Source organism: Eptatretus burgeri, chromosome 2 (assembly GCF_056783735.1).
Source record: "Eptatretus burgeri isolate ZD-2024b chromosome 2, Ebu_testis_v1, whole genome shotgun sequence".
NCBI classification, from domain to species: domain Eukaryota; kingdom Metazoa; phylum Chordata; class Myxini; order Myxiniformes; family Myxinidae; genus Eptatretus; species Eptatretus burgeri.
In genome coordinates this window covers 117898515-117915926 of record NC_140962.1, presented here as the reverse complement: position 1 = coordinate 117915926, position 17412 = coordinate 117898515, and the positions used below count along the sequence as shown (strand labels likewise).

The 17412-nt window shown below is 42.0% G+C and overlaps 1 pseudogene; it reads left to right on the top strand.

Annotated features, from left to right (window-relative positions):
- The first annotated feature begins 15707 nt into the window (after positions 1 to 15707).
- Positions 15708 to 17103, top strand: LOC147032921 (uncharacterized; annotated as a pseudogene).
- The last annotated feature ends 309 nt before the right edge of the window (positions 17104 to 17412 follow it).

Below are 17412 nucleotides of genomic sequence, written 5' to 3'. Positions count from 1 at the left end.
GCCCTCTGACCCTCCCCATCTCCTCCATGATGCACACATTCTTTCAGTAATTTCCTCCCAGTTATATTTCAAACATCCAGGCTTTTTACCCACCTCCACCCTTTTGTCATATCTTCTTCCATGTGTGGAACTGCCTTCTGGAGACAATTCAACCACACGACATATTCCCTCCAGCACTTTAAGCAAACAGTGCACCATCATCTCATATCACCCCCCCCCCATCTCTACCTATGACCTTCCCTAGCCCCATTAATCCCACCTAACCCAACCCTTTTACTTGCACTCTCTTTTTTTCCTGGTCATTCATTCCCTTGCTTGTTGTGTCCCACTGTTGTATCACTGCCCTTTTGTTTGATCGTTACCTTTTTATCACCAGTCACCTTGCTTTTCCATTCGCATGTATTTTCAATTCAAAACCATTTACCATCTCCACTACCAACACGCAACTTTGAATTATTTATTTATTCATATGCACTTTATCATTACCGTTACTGACAACAGCCTGAATTATGTATTTATTTACATGCACTTTATCATCATGTTATACAGAGTTTGAGGCTTCAACAAAATAAGGGACTGGGTGGGGAGGTAGAGGGGAAAGGGGGTGGGAGTGTTGATAAATCACAAACAAGGCAGAAAAGGGAAATACAAACAAACAATATCAGAGTGAGTTGATGAAGCTTCAGGTGAAGATATGGAGTAGAAGAGCAACAAAGGAACAGACCAGGTATGAAAGAGCAGATTGAGCTGTTGATGGGTCACCACCATGAAAAAATGGAAAGAAAAAGTACGATTGGAAGGACGAGGGAAGGCAATTTCTCAGGTGACAGAAAATTGAGCTGTGCAAATTTACTTGCTAAAAATTAGATATCAGGACCAGTTTTTGAATTATGACCAAAATTGCAATTACTGTGATGGTGAGAGGGATGAAAAATGAATGTGTATTTGAAAATATTGTTGCTGAAAATACAGGTGGCCAACGAGTTGCATGGAGATGAAGTCTCTTGGATTGCAGCACAAGAGCAAAGTGGTGTGAGATGTACACTCGGCAGTGGGAGGAATGGGCAATGGTAATAAGGTGTGAGTAGTGGGTTGGGAGCGAGGTGAGGTGTAGTCAGGAAGTGTTTCCTCGGGTTTAAAATGGGGAAAAATTATATGGTAGTGAAGATGTGTATAAGAGGGTGCCACTCGCCTCTTAGCTATCTCGCTTGGGTTCGACTCCTGACCCAGCTACAAACTGTCATTCGGGTGTTTCACGGGCAGGGTGGTTCATCAATGTGTGTGCCGTCCATCGGATTGGTGTTCAACTGGGCGTCCGTCTACCAGCATTAGTTGATTGAAGTTAAGATCCCCGGGTGTCCTTCGCGAAGAGTGGATGAGCTATCGCCAGCACCTTGAAAAAATTACAAATTCCTGCCTGGACTGCGGTTATTAAGGGATCTGGTTTTCTTGGAGGTTCCTTGACACCAGGTTACACTGCTTGCTATCTTAGAGTGTGGTTTATGTCTGCGCAGCAACTTCTGCACCATAAACAAATAACCCAGGTGGTTCATATGTTTTATGTGAAATGCATTCTTTGGATACAAAGAATAACTAACACTAGTAGTGTATTAACCCATCGTAACCAGTAAAATCACCGGCTCTGTCTGAAGTCAAGTCCTGGTTTGTCTGATGTCTCTACCTGCAGTGGTGTGCCTAATTTGTGACAGCTCTTCCATGAGCCATATACCTTTCAAAGAAAATCCATTTTTTTATTTTCAATCACAATTTCAAGCGTTTTATATATAATTGGCCACCCAACAAGGACCTAACAAATTCGTGTAAATTCACTTTCTTATTCCAACCGATCCCCATGACCAATCTGACGTGCAATGCAGCACCTGTAAATCCAATTTGAACCCACATGGATTTATGAAAGCCAGCACTGACTGTACAAGCAACTCACTCCGGGGAGTGAGGCAAGGAGAGGCGGTGGGCATCAGGGGACCGCTGAGCCAGCAGCTAAAGGTGATTATATGATCAGAAGAATCCTTGCAGGGTGGGATGGTCATTCCAACTCTTGGGGATTCTATCTAAAAGCGGTTCCTCACAATATGCCCCACTATGACGTCAATCTGGGTATCGGTTTGAAGGAATATGCTTTATTAATTTGAATGAATATTCTTAAATAGGTTTTCCCCCAACGTAGGTGAGATAATCAGAGATTTAGAAATTCTATCCAGAAAGCGTGAAGGTTTTTTTTTTTCTTTAAAGAAAATGCTATTTTTGCAATGAGTGTCGTTTCATGGATTTATAGGTTTTACACTCCTAAATCATACAAAATTGATTTTAGGATTATCAATCAATCAATCAATCAATGAATGCAGCATATTCCGAACAGAGCAGTGGTGATGTTCCTTGGCACGGGATTTGGTGGATTGATTTGCCATTGCATTTGCAGCAGTCGGGGCTCGAATTTGGAATTTGTTCAGGATGCCGGTGATAGCTGGGATCTTTAACATCCATCCACTTATACTGGCAGACGGAGCACCCATCCGAGAAACGGCACACAGATCGATGAATCACCTGTATGTGAGAATCACCTACATGCGAGAATCACCTGGCTGCGAGACAGCGGGATGACAGTTTATAGCTGAGCCAAGATTCGAACCTCTGCTGGACAGCTCAGAGGCGAGTGTGTATACATGAAGACCATCCTGCCAGCCCAGAATACTGAAACTATTTTTGAACTCTGAAGTTTATCAATAGAAAGTTGATAGGAGCATGTTGACCTCTGTGGGAAGAGAGGGGCAGCTGAGGTTTGGAGTGTTCGTCCATCATCAGAGCAAGAGGGAAGGTCCAACACTGAAATGCCGCTCGCTTGCAAACTTGTATTTTTCGACACTTGTACAAATACCTTTGAAAACCCTTTAAAACGCCGTAATGGTACCAGCCAAATGTTTACTTCTATTTTCAGTTTTGGCTGCTATTATTGTTGTTATTACCCCGCATACGTGAAGCGAAAAGAGAGTTATGAAATTGGTTCATTCATGTCCATCCGTCTGTCTGTTCGTCTGATCAGTTTATGATCGAGGAACAAATTATTTGAATCGAATGTTATATTTTGAACACGAATCGGAACATCAATTGGAAGACAAGTTTGCCATTTTACAGTACTATGGCTCTGGATTCGTCCCGGCCGCACATTCCAGCGAGATAACATTTTGACTCTGTCTGGCAGTCAAACAAAATGCAAAAACCACGTCTTCCGCTGCGTGGGGGACGGGCTAATAATTCCAAACTGGAAACTTACTGTTTTTAAGGACGTTATAAAGGACACAAACAACAGGCAAGAAGAACTAATATAACGTGTGAGATCAGATGATGCGATAGACTCTGAATAAAACGACATTGAAACTCAGAATTTATTGATTTATTCACCTTTAAACCTTTTTTTAAATTGAATTATAAGCTTGAACACTGGAGAACACAAATTGCCTTCATAAAACTTCCAAGAACCATGCTATATATTGATATATAGCATGAGAGGGCATGGCATGTGAGAGGGTGCAGTATTGGGGTGAAGAAGAGGCCGCTGATACGCCGATGTACGATGCCGGCTGATGCTGTTGATTTAATTTTTTTCAATGCATTGTGTATTGCCTTGGCTAACACACAGAACGTGTTATAACGGGAGCAGGAGATAAGAGGGACAGGAGAGGGAAGCACAAAACAGTGGGGAACAGAGACATTAGGAGACCTGTGGAAGGGAGAGGGATGGGGTGGGATACACTGGGTAAACAATATGGACACTGCAGGGACTTTCAGGTTCTTACACGACAGGGACTTTCAGGAAGGAAAACAGGGAATTTGAAGGAGGAAGGTTTGGGGTGGATCAACAGGTGTAGAAAAGATTGTAGTTTTGGATGGGGGAAGATAAGAGATGGGGGTGAACATCTGTTTTGAAGACTTGGATGGTGGATGGAAGAGTGGGATTGAAGAGAGTGTGGGAGTTTGTTCCAGAGATGAGAAAAAAAAATAGAGTGAAAGAGTGAAGGTGAGCAGTGATTCTTAATTTTGGTAGTTTTACCAGAAGGGTGTTGCTGGCAGACCTTGAGCGCCTTGTGGAAAAAATGTGGGGCACAGAATACAAACAGAACAGGAGGGGGCAAGGCCAGAGAGGAGATGATAGAAGACAGAAAGACCACCTCGCTGCGATGAGAGAGTGAGAGGCCCAAAGACTCAGCGTCATCTTGAGAGATACCAATGATCCAAAATGCCTTGGTTTCCACAGCATGAAGCTGAGAAAGGTGAGAGGCAGGAACACCACCCCAGAGGGGAGAGCAGTACTCCTTCATACTGTGGATTAAATCTTTGTAAGTGGTTGGAAGTGCAGGTGTGCCAAGAAAGGACTTTGTATGACGTAGATGTCCAGTCGGTCACTGGCTTTGTAGGCCAAATTGGAGATGTGGCTTTCCCAGGAAAGGTCATGGCAGATAGTGAGACCCAAAAGTTTGAATGACAGGACTTATTTTAGAGGATTGTTGAGAAAGTAGATGAGGGGTTGGGGGGGCGAGGGGGGGTTCCAGATGGTTCTTTTGGAGAGATATAGTGAGAGTGTGAGATTTGTCAGGATTGTCAAGATTGATTTGTCAGGCTGCGTGTCTTGTGCATTGATCCTCAACCTGAGCCTGTGTTTCCTCTTGAGTCTCAAGTGATATGAAGATTGCCATTCTCTTTCCATCGGATTTATTTCTGTCTATCATCGGTCTTTTTTGGTGACATGTGGCAGCATTTATAATGCAAGTCAGATATTTCTTCAAAGAAGTGTTCCCTTAGGAGGTCCATAAGTGCTCCGGTGGGCATCTTATTATGCAGATATTCGTGAGGATCAACATGCAACACAAGCAGTCTCCAGGTCATCTGAGACTACAGAACAGACACAGGTTTGGGTTGAGGATCAACGTGCAAGATAAGCAGCCTCCAGGGCAGCATGTTGGGCATCCTTCGAAGGTAAAGCTTTTCAATACAAGTCCAAGCGCATTTTACAATGCCCAAGATTGGTAATTCATACAAAACCATAAGGCTAACATTCCCAAATTTGTCATCCAGGAAATATTTAAACACATATTACATTGAATTTACCCTGGAAACGTTGGGCACTTTCGCTGGTATAAAATAAAGGCAACTTCTTCTTCTGTAGCCCTTGTGGCCATTTTACCAGCCGCTAATCAAACCTCCATATACCCAAGCGGCCAGATTTTTCTCCATAGAGCCCAGGGTGGGGCAGCCAAAGTCCAAGGAGCTCAGGGTTCAAAGGGTTAAAGACCATAATTATTCCTACATTATTGTAGGGTGGGCCAGGGAAGTTTGACCAAAGTCTTTCATGAACTGGAAGGCTTGACATTCCATTCCACTAAGATTCATGCAGGAATTTGGGATTTGGCCAGGGTGCTGGCAATAGCTTGCCCACTCTTCATAATGGACACCATTGGATCTTTATCATACACCATCTGAGGTCAGCAGACAGGACACCCAGTTTAACATCCATCCAAGGAAAAGCACACACATTGATGAATCGCCATGCCTGTGAAACAGTATAATGACAGTTTATAGCTGGGTCAGGATTCGAACCCAGGCTCGGCAACTTAGAGGCAAGTTTGCAATCCTCTACAGTCTACACTATCCTGTCAGCCATGGTATTGCTAATCTGTAGGTTCGTGTTCTGATTCGAGTTCAAAATGTAACATTCAATTGAAATGAAGTCGTTCCTCGATCATAAACTGACGTATGTAGACAGACAGACAGACAGACAGACAGACAGACAGACAAAGTGAACCAATTGCTTAACCCCGCCTTTCGCTTTGTGTGTGCAGGGTAACAATAATATAACTATAATATATAGAGATTGGAATATGTACAACCACATGCCATGCGCTGAAGGAAGCATGGAGACGAGACATCGACCTGGGCCCCTTGACGTCACATCGCCATCTAGCGAGGGACAACTGTGGCTGTGCCATCGATTGATGCCGAAATGTCTACTTTTCTCACAATCAATGAATAATATAATTATGGAGCCACAGTGTAAAAAATGAAAATGAACCCACATCATTTTGACTGAACAACTCGTCAGCCAATCATTTTTTTAACCTCCGGGCGATGTATTTCGATTCGGAGATTCGTTCACAAACCTATCCAGCTGGGCTGTTTTGAAAGCAAAAACTATGGGGTTAGGGGTGTGGGGGAATAAAACTTAATAATGTGAGAAAACCCGTGAAAAAGTTCAAATACATTTCAACACTTTCAGCTTTTAGGTCGACCTGTTTAACGATGGGCAATCCCATATCCAAACCGAGTCATGATCTTTGGATCACAGGTTCAATTCCAGCAGACCATCTGAATTTGTCCATCGTCTGAGGTCGCATACTTACCTTTGAGCTGTCGGATCTGGGTTTGATTCCCGACCTGGCTACAAGCCGCTTGGAATGGTGCTTCCCAGACAGGGCTTCGCACATTGTGTGCACCTTCCCTCGGACAGACGTTAAACCGGGCGTCCAATCTGCAAGTACGAGTTGGTAGATGTTAACGATCCCATGGTGTCTTTTGAAAACAGGAGGCGAGTTATCACCCGGTACCCTGAAAAAGATCCTGCTCAAATCAGTTCCAGTCGAACGTCAAGCCTGGCTCGCCTCTTTCGTTAAAGACGTGGGCCAGAAATTTTCCACGGTCGACCGACCACACAAGAAGGTGGAATGAATTTGAGCCCTTTAATGTGGTAGCAGATTTTAATGTGATAGTAGATTTGTCCGTTGTCTATTAATGTGCTTGCACTTAACATTGAAGCACACCGATGTCTACTAATGTCTTTGTCCTGAATGTGATCGAGGTACAAGATACGGGAATGAGCCTTGAAGGTCCTGACCAGTTGGTGACTCCCGGGGTGGACACTGCGACCAGGTGCTGAGTGCTGAGCGCCGCATGCGGACATCATGTGCTGAGACTGACTCACCCATGGAGTCATTAACAGGAGCGGAGCGGGTTCCATATCCCCCAGCAAGCGGCGATAAAGCTATCAGATTATTGCCGCAGGCAATCTTGTCAAGTCTTAATGAGAGCGCTGATCCTCTTTGCCTGGCCCGCCGCTCCCATGCTGTATGCTGCTGAGACCAATTAAAAGGGGCCATGGCGACAGCTGACGAACTCCCCCACACCACTCCATCCACCCAGCTTCACCCTCCCCTCTTGTCCTCCCTCCTCCCTCGCACTCTTCTCCAGTCGCCTGCTTGGGGGCGGTCTCGGGGTTCAGGTTCAGGTGTTTTGCTCACGCATTTGATTTCGGAGGAGAGTGAGACACCATATCTCAATGGACACCGTCGCGGTGTGTACCTCTCAGTATCAGAGACGATTTCAATGGTGGACCCAAATGAGACTGATTCACTCCACAAAGGGAGAACAATCAGAATCTTGAACACATCGATCTCACTTCGCTGAGTACTCAAAGGAATCTTACAAATGGCTGTGAATACATCATTTTTACCTGAGATTGGTGGGGATAGTATATAACGCAGGTGAGAATCGATCACAACCACCAAACGGGGAAATCAATGATGGTGGTTCGTGATTGTGTACCACAAAGGAAAAAACCAAATAGGAAAAAAACAAATATGTGTGCACATTATTCATGACTACAAATAACAATGCATCGTCTGCTGAGAATGAGTGATCTTGCTTGCGAAGTGCCCTGCGTCGTGTGAATGTCTATAAGTAGAATAGCGACAAGCCGGTAGGCGACATGGGTGGTTGCTATATAATTGCATACGAGTCATACAGGTTTTGACGGATCGGGCTGAAATTTTTTGATGAAGAGGATGATTATAGTGCGCATAAAAGCGCGGAAGCCGATTTTTGATTTTCGAAAAAAAACATATATAAATATTTTTCGGATTTTTTTCAAAAAATTCAAAGTCCCTTTGCTAGGCAATGGTGGCGTCCATAGCAATGGTGCTCAAAAGCATACAACTATATCCTGGTATAAACCTACCAGTCAAGTTTCATCAAAATCAGTTGAATCCTCAGGCCTCCAGAGCGGTCCATTACATACAAACAGACAGACGGAAAACCTGAGAATAACGGTAGTCCAGCGACCACCCAAAAGACAAGGATTTTCATGTGGCTATTTATGAGAGCCAGTGTATCACATAAAACGTGTGTGTGTGTGTGTGTGTGTGTGTGTGTGTGTGTGTGTGTGTGTGTGTGTGTGTGTGTGTGTGTGTGTGTGTGTGTGTGTGTGTGTTGTTGGCTGTTATCTCCATATGCTGCTTTCAGAAGGTGGAGCGGAGTACTCCCAGGTGTCAAAGTATCCACCTTTGTGTGTGTGTGTGTGAATATATTCACACTTATTTATTATACACGCATATATGTGCGTGTATCAATAAATGCGTGTGTGTATATATATATATATATATATATATATATATATATATATATATATATATATATATATATATATATATATATATATATATATATATATATATATATATATATATATATATATACTCTGGGAAGTGTTCGAAACAGCATAGCACTTACCTTGCAAAGGCCTTCTTCGGTTGCTTTAAGCAACTTCTTTGAATCGAGGAGTGTGGGAGGGGTCAATTGTTTTGTATAATCCCAGCCACCTGGGTTTAATTGATTAGGTGAGATCTGATTGGTTATTCCCTCCATTCACAGGTGAGAGATGTGTGTGGGTCTATATACATATCTGTATATATATATATATATATATATATATATATATATATATATATATATATATATATATATATATATATATAGATATATATATATATATATATATATACATATATATATATATATATATATATATATATATATATATATATATATATATATATATATATATATATATATATACATACATATATATATATATATATATATATATATCTATATATATATATATATATATATATATGCAGTATATGGGCAGAGTACCAGTCACCGACAGGCTGGTCGACATCTCATCCCTGAGTTTGTATTGGTCGAAAAGGGATATCAGTGTAAATATTCAGTGTGCGGATCTCGCAGTCGGTTGAGCTTGTAACCTTGACAATCCCGTTCCATTCCACCAGTGAAAATTTCTAATCCATGCTTGTTGTACTTCCGAAGTACTAGATGGGAGTGAGGGTGATATTATGAAAGCTTGGCTGGGAAGCAAATGTCGGCACATTTGGGGCCTACCAACTGATGGAAGATCACCAACATTCTTTCCATGCCAACCGACCACCTACAGGCATCTCTCCCTTTCCACATTGCTTCTTCAGTCCTCATCTTGCCCCCTCTCTCTATATTCCCCAGAGCTTTGCTTTCGGCAATTTCCATTCAGCATTTCTCACAGCATTTCATTCTGGTTTCCCATGCGAAGATCAATAGATCAGTCGTTCCAGTTTCACTTTTCTACGTCAGTTTCACTTTGGAATGTCAGTTTCGAGTCATCACAACTTGTGATGCAATACGAATGGTGTACGAAAAACGTCCCCAAAAATGATTTTCGGGGGAATGTTTTTCACTTTTCTGAAGTGTGTGGAGTGGTCAAAAGTGCGTTAAGGGTCTTAAGGCCTCGTCACACCTTGACGATTTAGCCAGCGTATGCCGACAAATGAAAAATTTGTCTAAAACGCTGGCACACGTCGAATACGTTATGGGTAAGTTTGGGAAACATTGAGAGCACGCTGAAAAACACTGCCATACGTCGTAGTACACTGGCTTTCATCGTTGTACTTTGCGATTGTCCTCAAATTTTAACATGCTTGAAATTTTACGACGTATGCCAGCGTATGACTCACATGTTCCGCTATGCTTGCCATAAGTTGTCGGCACGTTGTGCGATCGTTGACACACGTCGACACACGTTACTTGTAAGTTACTCATAAGTCGAAACACGTCGAGGTAATGCTTAGCGTACCCAAAACTTATTTCTAACCTATGAGTAACGTGCTTTGAACCTATGTGTAACGTACCTCCAACGCATATTGACGTATGTAGACGTATTTGATTGACGTCTTCCGGACGACTACAGAACTTACTGAACGTGTTTCTAATTTACAGCTACCGTATAATGGCGTATTGGCAGCGTTTAAAAAAAACAACAACAATAACTTCCGATATTTCGTCACGTGCCGTTACATCATGTCCGATTGCCTCTTCAGTTTGCTCACGTCTTATTCTTAGTTCCTCCTCTGTGAATATTTTCTGTTTGAGGATATTGTCACGTCGACGTCGAAACTTAAAAGCAAATGTCCGAATATATTTTAAATTTCGTGATGGACTAAAAAAAAAATTAATAATAAAAAAATAACAACAACAACTTCAGATATTTCGTCACGTGCCTTCAGAGTCAAGGAGAAAAAAGAAAACGTGCCTTGATGGAGAAAATAAGTTTCGGGTATGCTAAACATTACCTCGACGTGTTTTGACTTCTGAGTAACTTACAAGGAGCTTGTGTCGACGTGTGTCAACGATCGCATATCGTGCCTACAACTTATTCCCAGCATAGCGGAACGTGTGAGCCATACGGCGAGAGAAAAAAAAATAAGCATGCTTGAAATTTCACGACGTACTAGACGTACTACGACGTATGACAGCGTACTTCATCATTTTTCAGCGTGCTCTTCACATAAACCAAACTTACCCAAAACGAACATTTTTCAGAGGTCGGCATACGCTGGCTAAATCGTCAAGGTGTGACTGCGATGTTGACACTTCCAATGCTCAGGCAGTTATGATTTGAATCAGCGAGCGGAAGCTTTGTAATAGGCTACACCACGTGATCGTCGGCGATACGTGCAGTGCGCTGTGCCTAAGTTAGACTATCGTTGGGCATAGGTTGTGAACGCCGACAACACGCTCAGCATTCGTTGGTATAAGTTATCTATATGTGATTGAAACGTTCTCTGTACGTTACTAATACGTTATGCATACGTCCAACACGTTATGAATATGCCAAAAACTAAAAAAAAAAAAAAAAAAAAAATTTCAGCATACGCCAATGTTTTACATCCATTTTTATACGTTGCCATTGCTGGCTAAATCGTCAAGGTGTGACAGCGCCTTTAAAGGGGTCTAAAATGTTTAAAGGGTCTAAGGGTCTGAAATGGGTATAAATATATAGAGGGTGTTAGGGCAAAAGACCAAAAGTGGTCTGAGGTGTCCCTATGGTCAGAAATTGTCCAAAGAGTCTTAAAAGGTCGATAGATCTGAAAAGTGTTGAAAGGGTCGAATATGGTCTATACATCTCAAAAAGGGTCTAAGTGGGTAATGGAGGGTCTAAGGGGTGTGAAGTGTTTCAAACAGTATGATATATGGGGTCTACAGGCCGTACAGGGTGTAAAGGAGTGAAGCAGTCATAAAGAAATTACCTCATGTTAGTAAATAAATTCTGGAGTGCAACACGGCAATAATGGGCCAAATGACCTCCTCATGACTGTTTAAGCTGTAGATTTAGGTGCAACATGGTTAAAAATCTGATCGTAGAAAGTTTCATCATGAATTAACTTTGGGAGCTCAAAGCAGTAAGGTAACAAACCAAAAACATTTCGGTTTTAAACATGGAGATGGACAACCTATGATCCTGTTGCAGCCTCTTCTTCCTCTTCTCTGGGAGGTGGCGTCACTTTTTTTTCTTCCATCCACCAGCTTACAAGTGAGATCCCTTAGCAAAACCACGGCTAATAGAGAAATGCTCCATCAGAACCTCATTCAAGGTTATGAGAAAGCTCACCAAGAAATGTCCAAAAAGTCCTTTTACAGCTCGTTTTGATATGTAACAAAAAAGGTCATCACATAACGCCTCTGGATACACATCCCAACGACCTGTAAGTGTAAAACAATAAGGTTTGGCCAAACACCCACCCCCAATAAACTCCAAACCCCAACCGCCACACGTTACGTATTTGATTTTTGAATGGCCCCTCAGATAACACATCATTAAGAGGTTGGAGATGTCGACATTGTCAGAAATGAAATATATCTTACCTGTGATTTAATACAACTGTGATAGTGACCAGAAACCATTTGAAAATTAAATAAAATGAACGGTTGCCAGGGTTACAGGCTCCACCCACTACGATATTTCACCACTGAATTTTCACCCTGAATTCCCGTTTCTACCAATGATACACACTCCAAAAAATTTCTCATTTGAGGTGAGACATCTACGAAGAAACTAATCAAACATCTACGATCAAGTTACGATCAAAAATCAAAGCACGATGTTAACTTGGTTCTTTTAAACGATACGATACATGCAAATTTGGGGAAGTTAGGTGAGATGGCAACCTTTTTTCTCCAAACTCTTCACCCTTGAGAGTTATGTCTTTGGATGAGCAGGAAAATTACCTTGAAATCGATGTATAGGTGAAACTTCACAATTATTATCTAGTACTGATGGGGAATATATCGTGTGAATTTCAACCTGATCGCAGGTCTGGTCTGGCAGCCAGAAGTATTTAACTTTTTCAATTTGTGTTCTTTTTTATTTTATTTTTTTGAATGAGGTTCACTGGATGGGTTTGAGGGTAGAGGAGTCGCAGCTGAATCCCGAATCCTATCCAGGTTCCTCCTGATGACTAAATCTTTGCTTTTTTGCTTGTTTGGATTTGTTCTGATGACTCCAATGCAGGACTGTGCCTATTTTATTTGGTCTTCCATTTTGATTTGAATTTAATTTTTTATATTACAAATTTGCCACCAGAATAGTTTGGCTTACACCAAGTCCTTCTCAAGACTGGGCAGGGCAAGTATTCTATGAATAACATCTCGTTCGTTTCTTTTATCTCTTTGACTCTTTATTTCTCTCTTTCGTTATATATCTCTCCAAGGAGAAGTGAATGATTGCAGAATTTTTTTCTGCAAGGCTCACTTGGCTACACCTGGATGGGTTTGAAGGTGGTGGAGTACCGACTGAAACCCGAATCCTATCCAGGTTCATCCTGATGACTCCATCTTGCACTTTACTCATTCGGGTTCCTTCTGAGGACTCCATTGCAGTATTTGGTCTTCTGTTTGATTGGAACTGATAAAGACGAATTGATTCGATTTTAGTGAAGATCAGGATTCTGGAATTATTTGAGATTCTTCACCATTGAGAGAGAGGGCCAAAATAGATATGTAGCATGATATCTCAAACAGCTAATGACCGATTTTGGCAAAACTTGGTGGTTGAGTTGGGTAGGTGACTAGAACAAGCCAATTAGATTTTGGTTCAGGTTCGGATCGGAATCCAGCCTATAAATGGGGTACAAAATGTCAACTGTTCAGCCTGGCAAAGGTATGTGGTCCACCAAGTGCCGTTCAGTTAATTTTAATGTTCTGCATCAACATTAATGAGCACATATATTTTATGTTAATCTAGCAGACGTTTGGACCTTCCATTCTGCAAACATCATGATGTACACTGCTCCAAACTCCACATTCCACAACTATCAGGGATGCCCCTTCACAGTGGTTCCACTCCCCAATGCAAGTCGGGGGCCAAATCTTTCCCATTCTTCCCTGCTGTGCGGATTTGTCAGGGCAACACAGTCACGGTCAGAATGCCGATCGGTCTTCATGCACTGGCCCTTTTTCTCTCTCTCTCTGTCTGTCTGTCTGTCTGTCTGTCTGTCTGTCTCTCTCTCCCTCTAACTCTCTCGGTCGAACTCTTATTCTCTCTCTCTCTTTCTCTCTCTGTATCTCTCGCTCCCTCTCTCTAACTCTCTCAGTCTCCAACTGAGACTATTTCTAACTAACTCTCTCAGTCTCTCTTTAACAATATATATATATATATATATATATATATATATATATATATATATATATATATATATATATATATATATATATATATATATATATATATGAGCCTGGTGTTGGCACAGTGGTTAGGGCAGCAGCTTGGGATCCAAAAGGTCCTGAGTTCAAGCCCCGTTGAGCCACTGAATTAATACACCAGGGGGTTGACTCAGCCTGTCATCCTTCCGAGGTCAGCGAAATGAGTACCAGTATACTGGGCCGGTGTATACCCCAGTTAAAATAGGAGTACCATATCGCTGTGTCGTAAGAGGCGACCAGGGTTGCGTCAGGAAGGGCATCCGGCGTAAAACCTGTGCCAAATCACTATGCGGATCATACGGATGATCCGCTGTGGCGACCCCGAACGGGAGCAGCCGAAAGAAGAAGAAGATATATATATATATATATATATATATATATATATATATATATATATATATATATATATATATATATATATATATATCATTCTCTCTCTCTCTCTCTCTCTCTCTCTCTCTCTCTCTCTCTCTCTCTCTCTCTCTCTCTCTCTCTCTCTCTCTCTCTCTCTCTCTCTCTCTCTCTCTCTCTCTCTCTCTCTCTCTCTCTCTCTCTCTCTCTCTCCAACTCTCTCTAACTCTCTCTAACAATATCTCCAACTCCCACTCTATCTCAAACTCTCCCCCCACCTCTCTCTCTCTCTCTCTCTCTCTCTCTCTCTCTCTCTCTCTCTCTCTCTCTCTCTCTCTCTCTCTCGAACTTTTATTCTCTCCCTTTCTCTCTCTGTATCTCTCACTCCCTCTCTCTAACTCTATCTCTATCTAACTCTCTCAGTCTCCAACTGAGGCTATTTCTAACTAACTCTCTCAGCCTCTCTTTTACACTCTCTCTTTCTAACTCTCTCTCTCTCCATCTCTCTCTCTCTCTCTCTCTCTCTCTCTCTCTCTCTCTCTCTCTCTCTCTCTCTCTCTGTCTCTCTGTCTCTCTGTCTCTCTGTCTCTCTCTCTCTCTCTCTCTCTCTCTCTCTCTCTCTCTCTCTCTCTCTCTCTCTGTCTCTCTCTCTCTCTCTTTCTCTCTCTGTCTCTCTCTCGTTAACTCTCCCTCTCTCGAACATTATCTCTAACTCCCTCTCTCTCTCTCTAACTCTCTCTCACACTCTCTCTTCCACTCTCTCTGTCTCTCGCCCCCTGCTGGTCGTTTGTTTTCTGGGCATGTTGTCATGGCCGCCATGGGCTGCTGCTCTGTGTTGTGGTGAGTTTTCAGTGTCGTTTTCGTCCCTTCCCTCCCCTTCCCTCTTCCCTTTTTCCTTCCTGTTGTGTTCTGTGGTGTTTTATTCGTGTTTTCTCTCCTTTCTTATCTTTGAGAGAGAGAAATAGTGAGAGCTGGCCGATTTGGGTGTGGCCTAGCTGATTTTTGTTTTGGAGGGCTTATCAGTACCTTGTTGCTCATAATGCATTTGATTTTTAATTTATTTCGATTCATTTAGTTTGACCTTCTTGTCTGGTTAGGGCAAAGAGGTGATAAACTCCCATCATGATGAATGTACGCCCTCAGAATGAGGCGTTTGAAAATTTAACTCAGAAACAAGCGGTTGTTTGTGTTCCACCAGAGGGTGTCCTCACTGAGGATGTTGTATTAGCAGTCAGGGATGTAATCGGATGTGAACATGTCCGAGCTGCGTCCCGAATGAGTCAAAAAGTCATTGTTTTCGTGTCAGACGAAAACTTGGTGCAAGATATAGTGAGTGCAGGTTTAACCACAGAGAGTGGCGTTTTTATGTTAGCGTCCCCTATGGATACCCCTGCGATGAAAATTGTAATATCAAATGTTCCACCTTTCATACCAAACGATAAAATTATGTTTTGTCGCGATATGGGACGGTTGTGTCAAGAATGTCTATGATTCCACTGAGAAGCCGAGTCGAGCGGATAAAACATGTAATGAGTTTTCGTCGACAGATTTTCATGGTTCTTCCTGATCGTGGTGATGACACGGGACTTAATATTTCGTTCAAAGTAAAGTTCAATGATCGTGAATATCAAATGTATGCTTCATCAGCTTCATTGACGTGTTTTCTCTGTGGAGTCCTTGGTCATGTCAAACGATTTTGTCCCAAGGTTTCCTGTTCAAAGTGTGGTAAAAATGGCCATGGAGACATGGATTACAAAAAGGATATCAACACTGCAGATCCTATAAAACGGGCTGATGTTAATCTCAATAGTTTACCGATTCCTGTTGTTCCTGATGTTCCTGCTGTTCCCTCCTATAGTGAGACGGATGTTAACAATACCCTTGTTTCCAATCCCAGCGTCGAAAATAATGGTACATCACTCCCGATTACTGAAAATGAAGTAACCTCAAATTGTACAACCTGTCCTGATGCTCTTTCATGTCGTGAAGTAATGGACGAGGATCCTGTAATTACCCCGAAAAAAACGAAGAGCAACAGATGCTAGTTTTTCTCTCAATACTGCAAAGAAAGTAGTATTGGAGAAGGAAAGTGTCGCTGAAAATGCAGCCCAATTTGTTTTTCATGATTCGACCCTTTTTGAAGAGGAGGAAAGAAAATTAGATTCAAAAATTGAGGAAAATTAATCTCAAAGGATGCGGTTCATCTCTGTAGATAAAAATCGTTGTTCAACGGAAATAGGGGGGGGGAATGCTGAGGACGTTAGTAAACCCTCAATTGAACCATTACCACCACTGGTTACTAATGAGCAGATCGTGATTGACTCAGACCTCGACAGTGGCCCTCTACCCATACAGATGGAAAAATGTATTGCCGAGTCTCCGACTGATTCCATAGATAACACGACACATGAGGGAGAAACTGGAGTTTCGGCTCAGTTTGTGCCAAACGAACATCAGGGTAATGTAGTTTGTACCATAGAGCTCTCCAGCACATCTCTGGAGACACTCAAGATTCCAATAGTGACTAAAGAGGCTCATATTCTCGATCCTGGAGGAACCTTGTCAGCGTTGTCAGAAACGTCAGAGTCGGATGAAGATGTTGAGGTGCCTGAGTTGTCTCAGTCTCCGATGAGTCAGTCAACGATAGCTCCTCAACTTGTACTTTCTTTTCTAAATGAAGCCTATAGACAGCGAAAAGTGGTTATCAAAGATACATTTCCTAATTTCGTTTCATTTCTTCAAACTGCGAAAAAAATAATAACAAAGCCCATTGATTTCCCATTAACAAAGTCACAGTTTCACCGTCTTCGGAAATTCATCACGAAAGCAGGTCTTGAAATTGCGCAACAGTCGATAAAGCCTTTTGATAAAGAATGAAGAAAATAACTTTTGTCACTTTAAACATAAATGGTGGAGGTTCAAGTCACAATCGCCAAGTTCAAGTGCAAAGTTTATTTAAGTGCAAAAAAATAGACATACTTTTATTGCAAGAAACACATATCACTCAGAATGTGGAGTATGATTGGTGTCACCTTTTTGGGGGGCAGTGTTATTTTAGTAACCTGTCTTCTCTTTCGGCAGGTCTTGCTTTAATACTTAGACCAGGGCTAACACCCGAGTTATGTGTCTTCCTGGAGATTGTAAAAGGCCGATTCATTTCTCTTGAACTAGTGATTAACAATTTTT